General features: G+C 44.3%; 1 protein-coding gene across 1 annotated transcript in view; it reads right to left on the reverse strand.

The window, feature by feature from the left end:
• Positions 1–15615, reverse strand: part of LOC111235509 (protein shisa-9-like) — a 114876-nt gene that overhangs the window by 39767 nt on the left and 59494 nt on the right. The gene's annotated exons all lie outside the window — the stretch shown is intronic.

Here is a 15615-nt window from a genome sequence, read left to right on the forward strand (position 1 = left end):
TTTACACACACCCCCCCCCCCCCCCCCCGTCTCCCCACAGGTAAACACTGAATCACCCAAACCACTGAGACGATAAACAAAACATTTCCCAGTGAGGTTTAATCTGATTGGACGCAGGAGCCGCAGCCCTCGTGTGTGTGTGTGTGTGTGTGTGTGTGTGTGTGTGTGTATGTGTGTGTGTGTGTGTGTGTGTGTGTGTGTGTAGATGGTTGTGTTGTTGTGGTAGTCACCGTGTGATGGTGTGTGACTGACGTGTGTGTGTTGGTAGATACGGTGTTGGGTAGATGGTCGTGTGTGGATTTGTGCGCGCGCACAGCGATTAGAATAGCCGCACAGGTCCTCGAGGTTAGTGGTATGGAAATGAACCGTACAGTTAGTCACTCGCTCTCCCTCGCAGTCTCGTCTGTTTGGCTTCCTTCCTGTCTTTCCACATGTCCGCCTCTCCTCTCGATCTGCACAGGTCTTTGTCATGTGTGTCCGAAGCAACAGTGTGTGTGTGTGTGTGTGTGTGTGTGTGTGTGTGTGTGTGTGCATTAAAAGCAGACTGCTGGTCGGTGCTCTCTAAACCCCCGTGGCCGTCACACGGCACATCGGCTGTCATAACAGACCTGACTCCCCCTCTGAGGCTCACGCATGGATGAGTGTGATTAGGTTAAACACGCTCTCTGAGATGACGTGATGTGATGTGGCAGTGTGTGTGTGTGTGTGTGTGTGTGTGTGTGCTGGACAGAGAGAGAGAGAAAGTGTGTGCATCATTTACATTTGTTGTCATTTTTATGTGCTGTGCTCACATGTGCAAGAGTCTGTGTGTTTGTGACTCTTGAGGTGTTTGCTGCTCATTGTGGTTCCTTGTTCTTCTGTGTGTGTGTGTGTGTGTGTGTGTGTGTGGGTGTGTGTGTGTGTGTGTGTGTGTGTGTGGGTGTGTGTGTGTGTGTGTGTGTGTGTGTGGGTGTGTGTGTGTGTGTGTGTGTGTGTGTGTTCTTGTGTGTGTGCCAAGGACTCCCATGCTGCTTTCCAAGAGCTCTGGCTTTCCGTTGTGAGACTGATTTCAATCAGATATGTTACACCAACGTTTGGCTTAGCTTAGACACACACACACACACACACACACACACACACACACACACGCACGCAGCTGCCATGCAGAGCTCAGCTCCGCCACTGTTTCTTTAGTGATAACTAGCATCAATTTCAGCTCGCAGTCGGAGCAGCCTTCACGGGCAGAAGGAGACGTGGTTATCAAAGGCACCTCCTCCTCTGCGGCTCCGCTCCCGTTTCACTTTCGAAGTTGTGCTCCTGAATCAGTCGTGTCCTGTGAAAACCTGGCACCTTTAATCTTCCTACAACAGCTTATTTTCCAATCATTGATGAAACGCTTCACGCCTGCAGGACTAAGCCGAATTATGTACAAGGTGTTTGGCCTGAACCGGAGAAAATGGAAATGAAAACAATCAGTGTTTTGTCGCTTTAGTTGCTTCGTGGAGATACAAGGTTTTCCTTTAATCTGGTATCATCTTTAGGCTTGTAATTGCGACACTGAGCTTGTACCAGATTGCCGGTTTGATTACGGAGAGCGAGTCCAGTCGCCAGGGAACACGACACGGGACACACGTCCAGGTTCTCAGTGAGGCGTGGAACAGTAATAGATGAAGCGACTAGTACAGCTGGACATTTCAACACGTGAGTCGGACTCAAGCGGCCATTCAGCCAAGTGCCGCTTTTCGCTTGACGAAAACAGGTCACACCTGGACAAACGGTCAAGGTGACACGGGCGGAACGGTCCAGAAACAGCTGATCCAATGTAAACACTCAGGGAGACGTAGAAACAGGAAGTGAAGCAGACGAGACCCTGTTCACACCTGGTATTAACCTGCGTCTCCACATGTGACCGGATCTCACTTCCTCGCTCTTCGGACAAATAAACTTATTTCTGAACGGGAAAGAGATGTCAGACTTTATTTCTGTTTGCAAAGACTAAATGTGTTGTTGTTGTTGTTGTTTAGTCTGAGAGAGAGGGGGGCGGGGCAAGGAGGGGTCTGAGCCAATCAATGAGCTGAGATGTTCCCGTCTCTTATGGACGTTAAAGGAGCTCTTATCAGACTTACATGTCTTATTTATATTTAACATGCGTGTCCTTTACAGCTCTGAATATCATGCTCATTGTTTTAAAGGTTCGCTGTGGAGTATTTGACCTCTGTTCCTGTTCTCCTCAGAGTGCCCCCACCCCACCCCACAGTGTGTTCTGGTGAGTAACAGTCAATGTCACTATAATCTGAGTTTGTTTAAAACTCGAGGGCAAAATAACCAAAGTTGATTTTGGGTGGGAACACAGACTCGTCCTGGAGGTTTTCTGAGTAAAATTAAATCCTAATTGCATTTTTATTTTAGACAGAAACAACAGTCTGTTAAAGCTTTATCTATTACAGTTATTTTACTTTTAAATTATATTAATTTAACTTAGCAGGAAGACAAACTGACATTGTCGAACTTGTATTAAACCGTCTGTTTCTTTTCCTGGCATTTTCTCTCTCCCTCTCCTCCTCTCCCCCTCTCTCCCCTCCGTCGTCTCCCTCCCTGGTAGTCGGCACAAGTGCTGCCCTTTGCCTGATGCATTAAGCAGGAAACCTCTGAGTCCTCTATGAGAGGGGTTATGCCTCATTATGACGGAATAACGGGGCAGAAATGGAGCCCGATCCCTCCCAGTTGCTCCATAACAGTAATACTATCAGTGAGCCTGCAGCAGTTGGGGCTAATCCGGGCCATTTAATGTATAGCCACGGACTGCACCTCACTCAGGGGCTCAGCACTGGCTCATATCAGCGTCCAACAGACACATGCACAAACGCTCACATGTGCACACACATTCACACGCTCCTCACATCCATGGAAATCCACATCCTCCCTTTGAACTGCCTCACTGCTCGTCGCTCCGTGCACATTAAAATGCCACCCTCCGCTCGCTCGTAAAGTGGCGCTAAGCGCCTTTAGCGTGCATGCACAGTGAAGGACTCGCCATTCTCACCGTCTCTTTAACCCCCGAGGTTTAAAGACTCTCTGATCGTGACGTCTGACACCTGAACAGGAATAACACAAAGCTCTTTTGGATGCAGACAAAAAAACAACTGAGCTGGACCCGAAGCGTCACATGCAGCTCACACTTCCACTCCGTCACTCACTCACTGGATTTTTAAGGTCGAATGTGTAAAAATGTGTCAATCCATAATGGTTGACCCTCGGGGGAGGGGTGGCTGGAGGCAGACACACACAATCTAACCCCACACACACACACACACAATCTAACCTCACACACACACACACACATGCGCGCACACACACACGCATTAAGAAAATACACAATAATCTTGCCAACGTGCTCCGTCATTTGTCTCTATTCGGCTGCAATTTAGAAATCATATGTCAACACTATCCACCATGGCTGCCATTGCTCTGTGTGTGTGTGTGTGTGTGTGTGTGTCTGTCTGTGTGTGTGTCTGTGTGTGCGTGTGTCTGTGTGTGTGTGTGTGTGTGTGTGTGTGTGTGCACAGCGGGGATCTGGTGTCCTTCAAATGACTGAGAGAAAATATCCCTGGCATCGCACTGGATCAATGCAGCCACACACACACGCAGGCGAACACACTCAGATGGAGTCTGCATGTGTCTGAAGATACTCTGCTCTCACTTGTGCATCTGCACACATCTGCACACATCTGTGGACACACTCGTCCTCTGCAGCAGCTGCAGCTCGACTGTGGGTGTGTTATATTCGCCCTAACAAGCGACGGTCCTTTACATTCGTTCACAGTCTGTTCATCCAGACCTTTTTCTTTATCACACACACCTGCCATGTTGTGTGACTCTGTGTGTTTCACTGGGTTACAAAGCAAAAGGTGTTTGCAGGGTCAGGCACAGCAGATAGTCTAGAGCAGTGGAACTCAAAGCGGGGTCTCGGGACCTCGCGGCGTTCCTGGGGCAAAAAGGGAGAATAATATATTTTCACTATAATTCCATCCATAAGTATCACGATGACAGAACGTGTGACTATTAAAGTAAAATAATAAAACATCTAAAAGCAGAAATCCGTCTCCACGCCTTCAGAAGTTTGACCATGACATTAAAGAGGAGGTCACACGTGGTGAATATTAAACATGTTAGCGTCGTCACTGTGTCCGTGTTAGCCGACGTTAGCATTTAGCTCAGAGTGGCGCGGTGCCTCAGAGCGGCCTGTTGTTGTCTTGGTGATATCAGAGTGAACTCCTGAGTTGATAAAACTCCCAGAGGAAAATATGGAAGACGTGACCTCAGAGTCTTCAGGGGTTAAAGGTCAAAAGGTCCAGAAATGACAAAAGGGAAAGACAAATAGAAAATAAAAGAATCTGTGAAAGAGCTGAATGAATAAAAACAAAGAAAAACAGAAGAAAGAACGTAAGTGGTTGCTATCAAACACCAAATGCATTACGTCTATAAAAAGTTAATCACAAAAGGTGTTTTAAAAATGGATTAGCTAACTTCACTTCAACACACAACATTCCCTCCTGACGGTCGGGCGGTTCCTCTGCCGGTTCCTCGGTCGACACATCCGTCGGTGCTCTTACTGTACGCGCCCTCATGGACGTTTGCATCACACAATATGAGCATCCAATATTTCCAATCAAGTCACCGACCCTCTGCCTTTTGTTTCCGTCTGTCGGACCGCGTCTGCCTGTTTGTTTCTCTCGCTCATTGTCTTGGCGGCTCGCTAAAGCTGTAATCTGCTGCTGCCCTGGCTTATTAATAAGCCTCTTCTGGATATTTCCCCTCTGTGAGTTGGTTGACTTTCAGCAGTGGCGACAGATCTTCACAGAGCTGTGATGAATAGAGCGGGAGCATCCGAGTCCACGCGCTCGCTCGCACGGTGATTTGATGATCCTGCACTTCTGTTTTAAAATCTGTTTTTATGGTTTCATGTTTCTCCTGCTCTGTTTTCTCCTACAGTGTGGGTTTCTCTTTTCTTTTGAATTAAATCTGTGAATATTAGTTTCCTTTTATATTCACATGAAATGAGGTCAAACATGAACTTATTTGTTCTTCTAACTCGTCCTTTTCTCTCCTTTTTGTTTTCCTCTGTTTCTCTCTCTCTCTGCTTCCCTCGTGCTGCCTCCAGGTTTTGTCCCTGTAACCCCAAAAGTTTGCTTTCAACTTAGTTCCACTCAACTCTTGAACTCCTAACAACACCAAAAGGAACATCAGGTCTATTTACTGTGGCTCTGTGATCATTTCTGGGTGACTTTAGAGTTCAGTCGGAAAATGAGGGATCAGACGGCTCCGTCCGCAGCCACTCAGGCTATGATTTAAAGAGTCAAAGAAAGACGAGGGGAGAGGCATTTTGAGGGGAGAGCAAGAGAGAGAGAGAGAGAGAGAGAGATGACAGAAAAAAAGTGGAGAGGGTGATAGAGAGAGACCTCGAGGGAAGCGTGGTTGTGAGCAGAAGGAGGGCAGAGGATGAGAGAAGATTGCCGGCTAATGAGAGGGAACTGGAGAAGAGACAGAGCGCTGTAGGATTATACGGCAGATTTACACCTGATTTATCCGCCCTAACAATCGGGGGGGGGTCTCAACCCTTCTGTATATCTGCTACATCTGGTGAGATTCAAGCGTCACCACCCTAAAAAATCTAAAATCTCACTTTTGAAACTTATCACTGAAGATGGAAATCACAAATAGGAGAGATAACGAGAGTCAAAGAGACTTTTCAGTGAAAATCATCAAAAGGAATTCATGAAAATCTCTGCAACTCACACAAATCTGTGAGTGAGAAACACAAAAACGCACTGTATTGTGGGTGTTTTGGATGTTCAGTGAGGGGGGGTCTGAAGTTGATGTAGAGGAGGGAAAAACAGACTCATGTTTCTCCCCTGGATGTCAGATAATAATAGATTATTGAAGGTCAAGAGAGGAAACAGAAACAGAGGAAAGCAGGAGAGAAAACGTCGACACATAACGAGGTGAGATGGAGAGGAAGTGGAAAATGGAGATTAGGAGAAGAAGAAGTGTTGGGTTGAATGAACGGCGTTAACACGCTGGAGTCCGTCTAATATAAGACAGACATGTGCAGTGAGCTCATTCTGCTATCTGTTTATTTTCTTGTAAAATATCCACATCAGCTGGCGAGGTAAACAAACCCCCCCCCCCCCGAGTCAGATGTCTTCTTGTTTTGAATTTAAAAAGAAAATGAAATGAAACCAGTATTTTTATACAGAATATAAAGTGAAAAGGATTCAGCCATGAACAGAAAACAGACCAATAATCTCCAGTTTTTGCTCTCGTTTGCGACTTGCTTACAGTTTCATGGAGACACGCTAACGTCTCCGTTGATGTGTCACAGCTGCCAAGTCTGGTTCAACACGCCCCCCCCCCCATGATCCCATGCAAATGTGTTACTCTGCAACACTTGTGCGTGGCGAGGGTCAGTCAAAGGGCCGCGGTGTCCCGGAGGTCGGGACCAGTCAATTCTGGTTCCCCCCCTACACTTCCTGTCAGATGCCAATTCCAATAAAAAAACGACGGACAGATTGGATGGGGGAGGGGGAGGGGGAGGGGGCTCTGGAGTCCTGTCAGTCATTCAGACGTCAGGGTGAGGGAGACAAGTGGGCCACCTGATGAACAAACTGTACTGTACCTTCATGGCTGAGTGACTGTTCTCATGCTCAAATGAACATGCGCTCACACACACACACACACACACACACACACACACACACACACATACACACATGTACACGAATATATTCTTAAGACATGTTTGCTCTGTTTCACTGTCTCTCTCTCTCTATCTCTCTCTCTCTCTCTCTCTCTCTCTCTCTCTGTCAATGCGGATATAATTGGCACTGGCCCCATGTGGCTCTGTAGTGACGATCCTCAGAAATCAAGGGCGCACAGATGTAAACAAACACTCTCTCTCTCTCTCTCACACACACACACACACACACACACACACACACACACACACACACACACACACACACACACACACACACACACCCTGCCTATAGTACGTCTTTTCACTTAACACCCGTCCTGCAGGCTCCCATGATACTCATTTCCTTGTTTTGATTTCAATGTCACACTGATCCTATCTCCCTCCTCTTCTCTCTCTCTCTCTCTCTCTCTCTCTCTTTTCTCTGCCTCTTCCATTTCCCTCCATCTCAGCCCGTCGCCCCCCCCCCTCGCTCAGATGTTTTTATTTCTCTCTGCCTCTTTCCTCTCCCTCGCAGGCCAGCAACATGCAAATGATGCCCCACAAATGCAAATCCTTTCCTGTATCAGAGGAGACCGCCAGTGGAGTCCACCCAGCTCAGATATATACTCCCCCCTCCCCCCCCCACCCCCTCCCCCCAAATCCTTTTCCCTCTCTAACACAGGGGCATCGCTTGTTTGAAGGTTACTTGTGGGAAACTACTGAATAAAATAGTACATGTGTGCATGTGCAAGACAGTCCAAGGTATCGTTATTATTCAGAGTGTTTTAAACAGAGTGCAGTAACAAATAGGACATGGGTTCCATTGTTTTGTTTTTGTGTGTAGTTGTACTTGCACAGTTTTAATAGCAGTGTAGCCGTTACCCATGAATCAGCCAGTGGTTACATTATTACCTTTTTTCCCCCATTTTTCAGCAAGCACACAAAGTGTAGATTATGTAGCATTAGCATTTTAAGACATTTGTTCCTCGCTAACTTTAAACACTGTGCTGTTTGATTTGTCTTCCACTCTAAGGTGACCAGAATTCTTAAATGAATTCAGTTCAGCATCAATACAACATTAAAATATCCAATGTTTTTACTTATGAAATAAAAAGGGGGACATTCCCGGTTTCATGTGTTTTGACCATGGGAACTGGTTGTTCTGCAATAAACTATAGTGGAGAACGAGTGATAAAATGATGACTCCCTACCTTTGAAGCAGTCGTGAAGTCTTATTGTCTATCTATTTCTAAATTATTTATATTCCTTTAGTTTGTAAGTGTCCACAGATCAAAATAAAATAAAAAGTTTTGAATATTGTCTTGTGAAGTGAGAGAATCAGCTTCTTCTTCACTTCTTCCAACATAAAAACAGTTTTCAAAGTTCTGGCTGGGGGGCTTTGGGTATGTTTTGTTTTCGTTAGTTTACTGCCTGGTTATAAACTCCCGACCAATGAGTTAGCCAGCTAACCTTTTCTCTGCCTAGAGACAACAACAAAACAAGGAAAAAAAGGATTTGGATAACTCTATTTTGTTGATTTTAGCTTTATTTCTGTAGCTGCTGTAGCTAACAACCAGCCCCCCCTCTGTTGGCCAAAACAGGCACAACGCTGGACGTCTGTTTTTTATTCACAGTTAAAACACAGGGACATTTCCGGGGACAGCTCCAGCCGGGCACAGGACACCAAAAACAGAGATGTCCTGTCACTGTATTCCACTCAGAAAGCAGGAGCTTACCAGCTTGGCTGTTTGGCATCTGCATTCTGAGTGGAAGCTAGCTAGCCTAGCTTGCTAACGTTATCTCTGGCTCCCACTGAACCTCACTTGTTAATGTTATTTTAAGACCTGCTTTGTCATCGACAGCCCCTCATCTTAGAATCGTTCCCGTTGTGACATGTAGAAACTTCCTGTGTGAGCAGCTTTAACACGATGATTTCAATTTTAATGATCACGTTTGATAATTCCCGCTTCCTCTGTGGATTCTTCCTTCAGTTGTTTGAGGTTTTCCAGTCTAATGTAATACAGGGAAATCCTTTGCAAAGCCGGCTGAAGAAAAAAAAACCCAGCGGAGCCCCGGCTGCTTTAGGTGGTGTTGAAATCACCTGACTGTAATTTGACAAAACAAAGAAAGAAGGATTTCTGTGCCGCAGCCGCTGCTACGATTAGACGCAGTGTTCGCACGGCCGACTGCAGTTATAAGTGATCTGGGAGCGCATTCCCAGCTTCCCAGCCTTCTTCCCTCCTTCCCGCTCTTCTTCTTCACCATCTGTTCTTTTCTCAGTCTTCCTCCCACACTTTTCTTTTTTTTTTTTTTTACATCCCATCGCCTGATACTCTCTCCATCTCTTAATTCTCACTGATAACAGCTCATCCTCTCACTTACACGCACCTTATGGTTTTTATTACCCTCGTCTGTGGAGATGTTCCTCCCCTCCTTTCCTTTTTTCTTCTTCTTCTTGCCCCGCCCCAATGTCCCCCAATCTTTGCTCTCCATCCACCCCACCCAGTCTGTGACAAAAGGCAGTGTGTAGGTGTACATGCAACCATTCGGTATGTGTGTATGTACATGTATGAGTTGTGTGTGTGTGTGTGTGTGTGTGTGTGTGTGTCCTCGGGGCGGCTCTCCACACCAGAACAGAGCTGAGCAGCATCTGACCAGCTGTCCCCCTCGCAGCGAGCAGCATGTTGCCCCCGTCTTCTTCTCTTCTCTCCAGCTTTCTCTCACTCTTTTATTCTTCTTTTCATTCCCACACTTGCGCCCCAGCTCTCACACATTGTTCTCTCTCTCTCTCTCTCTATCTCTTTTTGAACATTTTTTTGGATTGTTTCCCTCCCTCTTCTTCCTCATCGTTCACCAGACGCATGTTCCTCAATCTCCTCAGTCTCTCAGTCTTCGCCTGGCGAGGACACACCCACCACTCATTGTCATCGTCCCCTTTCATCTCTTGTTCCTTCTCTTGCTGTTTCTCCCGCTCTCAGTAATGTCACTGTTAAGGTATGGCTCTTTTAACCTCGACTCGTTTTCATCTCTTCCCTCTCGTCTCCCTCCGCTCCCCGTTACCTTGTTCTTTGACTTTGTTCAATAACTCCTCTCTGTCAGCCCCTCCTCCTCTCTTTTCCCTCCACAGTATCAGCTGTCTTTTGTTGCCACACAAAAACCCTTGTCTTCCCGTTTCACTGATTCAGTCATTGTAACCGTGGCGTGACCTCGATACTCTTCCTCCCTGTGTTTCTCCCCCTCTCTCGCCCTCTTTCCTCTCTTTCTGTCAAATATGCCATCCTAAGACTTTACATCTTACCACCTTTATCCCTCACTTCATCTCTTACATGGCATTTAAAATATATCCGCCTTGAAAACGAGTGCAGGAGAGAATAGGAGAGGAGTGGAAGGCAGATCATTCTTTTCTCGGAGAGGAAACAGAAGGATTTGGATGCTGTGTTCATTAGAGAAAGAGCTCAGAACTTGTTCAGTGTATTTTCATCCTAATCGGCTGAACTCATCCCTCTCACTGCTCTCTGACTCCAGTGTTTTCATACACAGAACTTATACATGTATATACTGTATGTACATGCACATGTAGAGCAAATTCACCCAGTGAATCAGAAATGCGTCACTTTCACATAATGAAGATTTATCAGCTGCTAGATTTATTCTATAAATGAGTTTAGAGAAATTGCTTTGAAGGGCAATAAAGTGATTATAATTTGGTGTCAAAATTTTGCATTCTGTGCATTTATGTCTCTGCTGGAGGCAAGTCCGCATGTGGACGAATAAATAAGAAAAATTGACAATCATTATTATATGAATCTGCAAGTTTTAGAATAAATAACAATTAATATTTAATACTGTGCAACAAATTCAGCTTTAGTTTCAAAATCCAGAGAGAAAGAAAAAAGAAGTTAACATGCAGTGAAGGTGTTTAACGGTTCATGGTATGATGGTTACCATGGTTATCCTCTGATTCTAACGTGTTAGCATGCTAACATTTAGCAATTAGCACTAAATGCAAAGTACAAAGCAGAGCTGAGGGCGGTGGGAATATCATCAATCTATAGAATAGTTATTGGATGAACTGATCTGATCTGATGATTACCAAAGTCCTTACGGTTCATCCCTCAGGGGAACATGAATGTGAGTAACAACTTTGCTGGTGATCCATCCAACACTTTTTGAGACTTTTTTCACTCTCTTTCCAAAATGGCCAACCTCATGATGAAGTCAGCATCACTGAAGTCGGTGGGAATCTTCCACTGGGAACCACGAAATGTCCATCGAGAAGATGTGAAGATGTTTCACAGAATAAGGTCAAAATTTCACCAGCTGATGTTGCAGCAGGACCAAAGTCAGTAGGATTCATCCTCTGGGTACCATGAATATCTGTACTAATTCTCATGGCAGTCAGAGAGGGGATGGCTCATTTGAAATTGGAAAAACTTAAATATTCAACTCTGGGATCTGTCCAGAAATCTTTTAAAGTCTTGGATTATTTTGATTCCATGTATTCTGCTACTGATTAAAATGATCTGCCTGTATTTCCTGTTTCCATAATGAAATTTTGATGTGAATCTTATGAAGATTTTTTTTGTGTGTCTTGGTTTGTTTAATGTATTTAGTGATGATTGTTTATGTTATGTGTGTTTTTGGTTTGTTTTTTTTGGTTTGGAAAAGTTCAATAAAAACATTTGAATAATAATTTTCACAGCAATCAATCCAGTAATTAGTTTTTCAAGGTGTTTTACTACAAACCAAAAACATCAACCCAACAGTGGCACAAGAGGAAGAATCAGGGATCTTCAAAACCAGTAGGATTCTTCCTCTGAGACCATGAATGCTTGTAAAAAGCTCAATGCANCCGCCCCGCCCCAATGTCCCCCAATCTTTGCTCTCCATCCACCCCACCCAGTCTGTGACAAAAGGCAGTGTGTAGGTGTACATGCAACCATTCGGTATGTGTGTATGTACATGTATGAGTTGTGTGTGTGTGTGTGTGTGTGTGTGTGTGTGTGTCCTCGGGGCGGCTCTCCACACCAGAACAGAGCTGAGCAGCATCTGACCAGCTGTCCCCCTCGCAGCGAGCAGCATGTTGCCCCCGTCTTCTTCTCTTCTCTCCAGCTTTCTCTCACTCTTTTATTCTTCTTTTCATTCCCACACTTGCGCCCCAGCTCTCACACATTGTTCTCTCTCTCTCTCTCTCTCTTTTTGAACATTTTTTTGGATTGTTTCCCTCCCTCTTCTTCCTCATCGTTCACCAGACGCATGTTCCTCAATCTCCTCAGTCTCTCAGTCTTCGCCTGGCGAGGACACACCCACCACTCATTGTCATCGTCCCCTTTCATCTCTTGTTCCTTCTCTTGCTGTTTCTCCCGCTCTCAGTAATGTCACTGTTAAGGTATGGCTCTTTTAACCTCGACTCGTTTTCATCTCTTCCCTCTCGTCTCCCTCCGCTCCCCGTTACCTTGTTCTTTGACTTTGTTCAATAACTCCTCTCTGTCAGCCCCTCCTCCTCTCTTTTCCCTCCACAGTATCAGCTGTCTTTTGTTGCCACACAAAAACCCTTGTCTTCCCGTTTCACTGATTCAGTCATTGTAACCGTGGCGTGACCTCGATACTCTTCCTCCCTGTGTTTCTCCCCCTCTCTCGCCCTCTTTCCTCTCTTTCTGTCAAATATGCCATCCTAAGACTTTACATCTTACCACCTTTATCCCTCACTTCATCTCTTACATGGCATTTAAAATATATCCGCCTTGAAAACGAGTGCAGGAGAGAATAGGAGAGGAGTGGAAGGCAGATCATTCTTTTCTCGGAGAGGAAACAGAAGGATTTGGATGCTGTGTTCATTAGAGAAAGAGCTCAGAACTTGTTCAGTGTATTTTCATCCTAATCGGCTGAACTCATCCCTCTCACTGCTCTCTGACTCCAGTGTTTTCATACACAGAACTTATACATGTATATACTGTATGTACATGCACATATAGAGCAAATTCACCCAGTGAATCAGAAATGCGTCACTTTCACATAATGAAGATTTATCAGCTGCTAGATTTATTCTATAAATGAGTTTAGAGAAATTGCTTTGAAGGGCAATAAAGTGATTATAATTTGGTGTCAAAATTTTGCATTCTGTGCATTTATGTCTCTGCTGGAGGCAAGTCCGCATGTGGACGAATAAATAAGAAAAATTGACAATCATTATTATATGAATCTGCAAGTTTTAGAATAAATAACAATTAATATTTAATACTGTGCAACAAATTCAGCTTTAGTTTCAAAATCCAGAGAGAAAGAAAAAAGAAGTTAACATGCAGTGAAGGTGTTTAACGGTTCATGGTATGATGGTTACCATGGTCATCCTCTGATTCTAACGTGTTAGCATGCTAACATTTAGCAATTAGCACTAAATGCAAAGTACAAAGCAGAGCTGAGGGCGGTGGGAATATCAATCTATAGAATAGTTATTGGATGAACTGATCTGATCTGATGATTACCAAAGTCCTTACGGTTCATCCCTCAGGGGAACATGAATGTGAGTAACAACTTTGCTGGTAATCAATCCAACACTTTTTGAGACTTTTTTCACTCTCTTTCCAAAATGGCCAACCTCATGATGGAGCTGGGGCAGAGGTCAGCATCACTGAAGTCGGTGGGAATCTTCCAGTGGGGACCACGAAATGTCCATCGAGAAGATGTGAAGATGTTTCACAGAATAAGGTCAAAATTTCACCAGCTGATTTTGCAGCAGGACCAAAGTCAGTAGGATTCATCCTCTGGGTACCATGAATATCTGTACTAATTCTCATGGCAGTCAGAGAGGGGATGGCTCATTTGAAATTGGAAAAACTTAAATATTCAACTCTGGGATCTGTCCAGAAATCTTTTAAAGTCTTGGATTATTTTGATTCCATGTATTCTGCTACTGATTAAAATGATCTGCCTGTATTTCCTGTTTCCATAATGAAATTTTGATGTGAATCTTATGAAGATTTTTTTTGTGTGTCTTGGTTTGTTTAATGTATTTAGTGATGATTGTTTATGTTATGTGTGTTTTTGGTTTGTTTTTTTTGGTTTGGAAAAGTTCAATAAAAACATTTGAATAATAATTTTCACAGCAATCAATCCAGTAATTAGTTTTTCAAGGTGTTTTACTACAAACCAAAAACATCAACCCAACAGTGGCACAAGAGGAAGAATCAGGGATCTTCAAAACCAGTAGGATTCTTCCTCTGAGACCATGAATGCTTGTAAAAAGCTCAATGCAAATACATCCAACAGTTGCCGATCTATTTCAGTCTGGAGGAAAGTGTCGGACCCACCGAGCGGACAGACGTTTCCAGCCACAGAGACGGCTACTGTAGAACTACGACAATATACAATCTATTTCTAGGGAACATTCAAACTGCTTTTGCTTTAGACTTTCAGTTTAAATGGAAGTCTGTTGAAGTCTCTTGGATGAGACCCAAAGTTGAAATCATAGAGGAGAAGAAGAAGAGTTTGGCAACCATCAAACACCTCTGAAAAGTTTCTTTACTCTAAGCTGTGAAGTGATAAACATTTTATCTACATTTACACCCATCTGTCCACCATGCTGTCTGTCTGTCTGTCTGTCTGTCTGTCTGTCTGTCTGTCTGTCTGTCTCTTCCGCCCCCCCGTCTCTGTTCTTCCTCACTGTCTCTCCTCTCTCTCTCTCTCTCTCTCTGTCTCTCTCCGTCTAAGTGGCCTAGAGGATTAAAAGTGTTTAATTAAGAGGTGATTATGTGTCGACGGCTGACGCAGCAGGATCAGGATAGCTTCATCCCATCGCCCCCGACTGTCATCACCCTGTACCCCATTCATCCCCAACACACACACACACACACACACACACACACTTTCTCCTCCGTATGTCCGCCTTGTTTATCCCTTATTTAACACCTCTCTCACTCCTCCTCCTGTTATTTCCTTGCTTCTTTAATTTTTGTTTTTATAGGTTATCCTTTGTGATGCTGTATTTGATCTTCACTGATTTAAAGCTCAAGGTTGATGTTATTTATTAATATATTTAATTATCTCACATACAACAAGTATTAACTCTACTGTATGTACTGAAACACGTGTGCATGGCGCAGGAAGGTTGATTAGATAATGATGTTGAAGATTATAAAAAAAAACAAAACAAGACAAAGCAATGTGAAAAAGGCAGAGGAGGTAAAAAAAAAAAAGGGATGGGGGGTTTAATAGCAAGAGAAGAAGTGGAGGGAGCGAGGGAAACAACAGAGTGATAATAAGCTCAGTACAGGGTGAAAAAGAGGCCAAAAAACTTGTTTATTGCAGCGGTGGGAAGATGAAAGTAAAGGGATACGCCTCAGCAATTTCCTTTTGTCTGTATGTGCGGATAAATGTTGCATGTATAAGTGTGTGTGTGTGTGTGTTTGTGTGTGTGTTTGACAGTGTGAAATAAAAAATAAATAAAACTTTTACACTTGAATGATTTATTCATGAACTACAGCATGTGCAGGATGTGGTGTCTTTGTCGGTGTCAGTGCTTTTGAGTCATGTTAATTGATATCAAGTGGCTTCCTGGATTCCTCATGTGGTCTACAATAAAGACAGTAACACACCTGGTCTACCTGGTTACAGACACACCTGGCTCGAATCTTTTTCTGCTGCGTGTGACGACGAGGACAGACCTGCGAGGCAACCGGGACCTTTGTCCTTTACAACTCGCCATTACTCTTGTCACAAACGAGCCCTCAGGAAATATGCCCACTAATATGAGTCTCAATCCACTGAAGAAGCACGGGGTTACATTCAGCATGTGTGTGTGTGTGTGTGTGTGTGTGTGTGTGTGTGTGCGTGTGTGCGTGTGCGTGTGTGTGTGTGCGTGTGTGTGTGTGCGTGTGGGTGTGTGTGTGGGTGTGTGTGTG

Source organism: Seriola dumerili, unplaced genomic scaffold, assembly GCF_002260705.1.
Source record: "Seriola dumerili isolate Sdu_G_001 unplaced genomic scaffold, Sdu_1.0 BDQW01000505.1, whole genome shotgun sequence".
Taxonomy (NCBI): domain Eukaryota; kingdom Metazoa; phylum Chordata; class Actinopteri; order Carangiformes; family Carangidae; genus Seriola; species Seriola dumerili.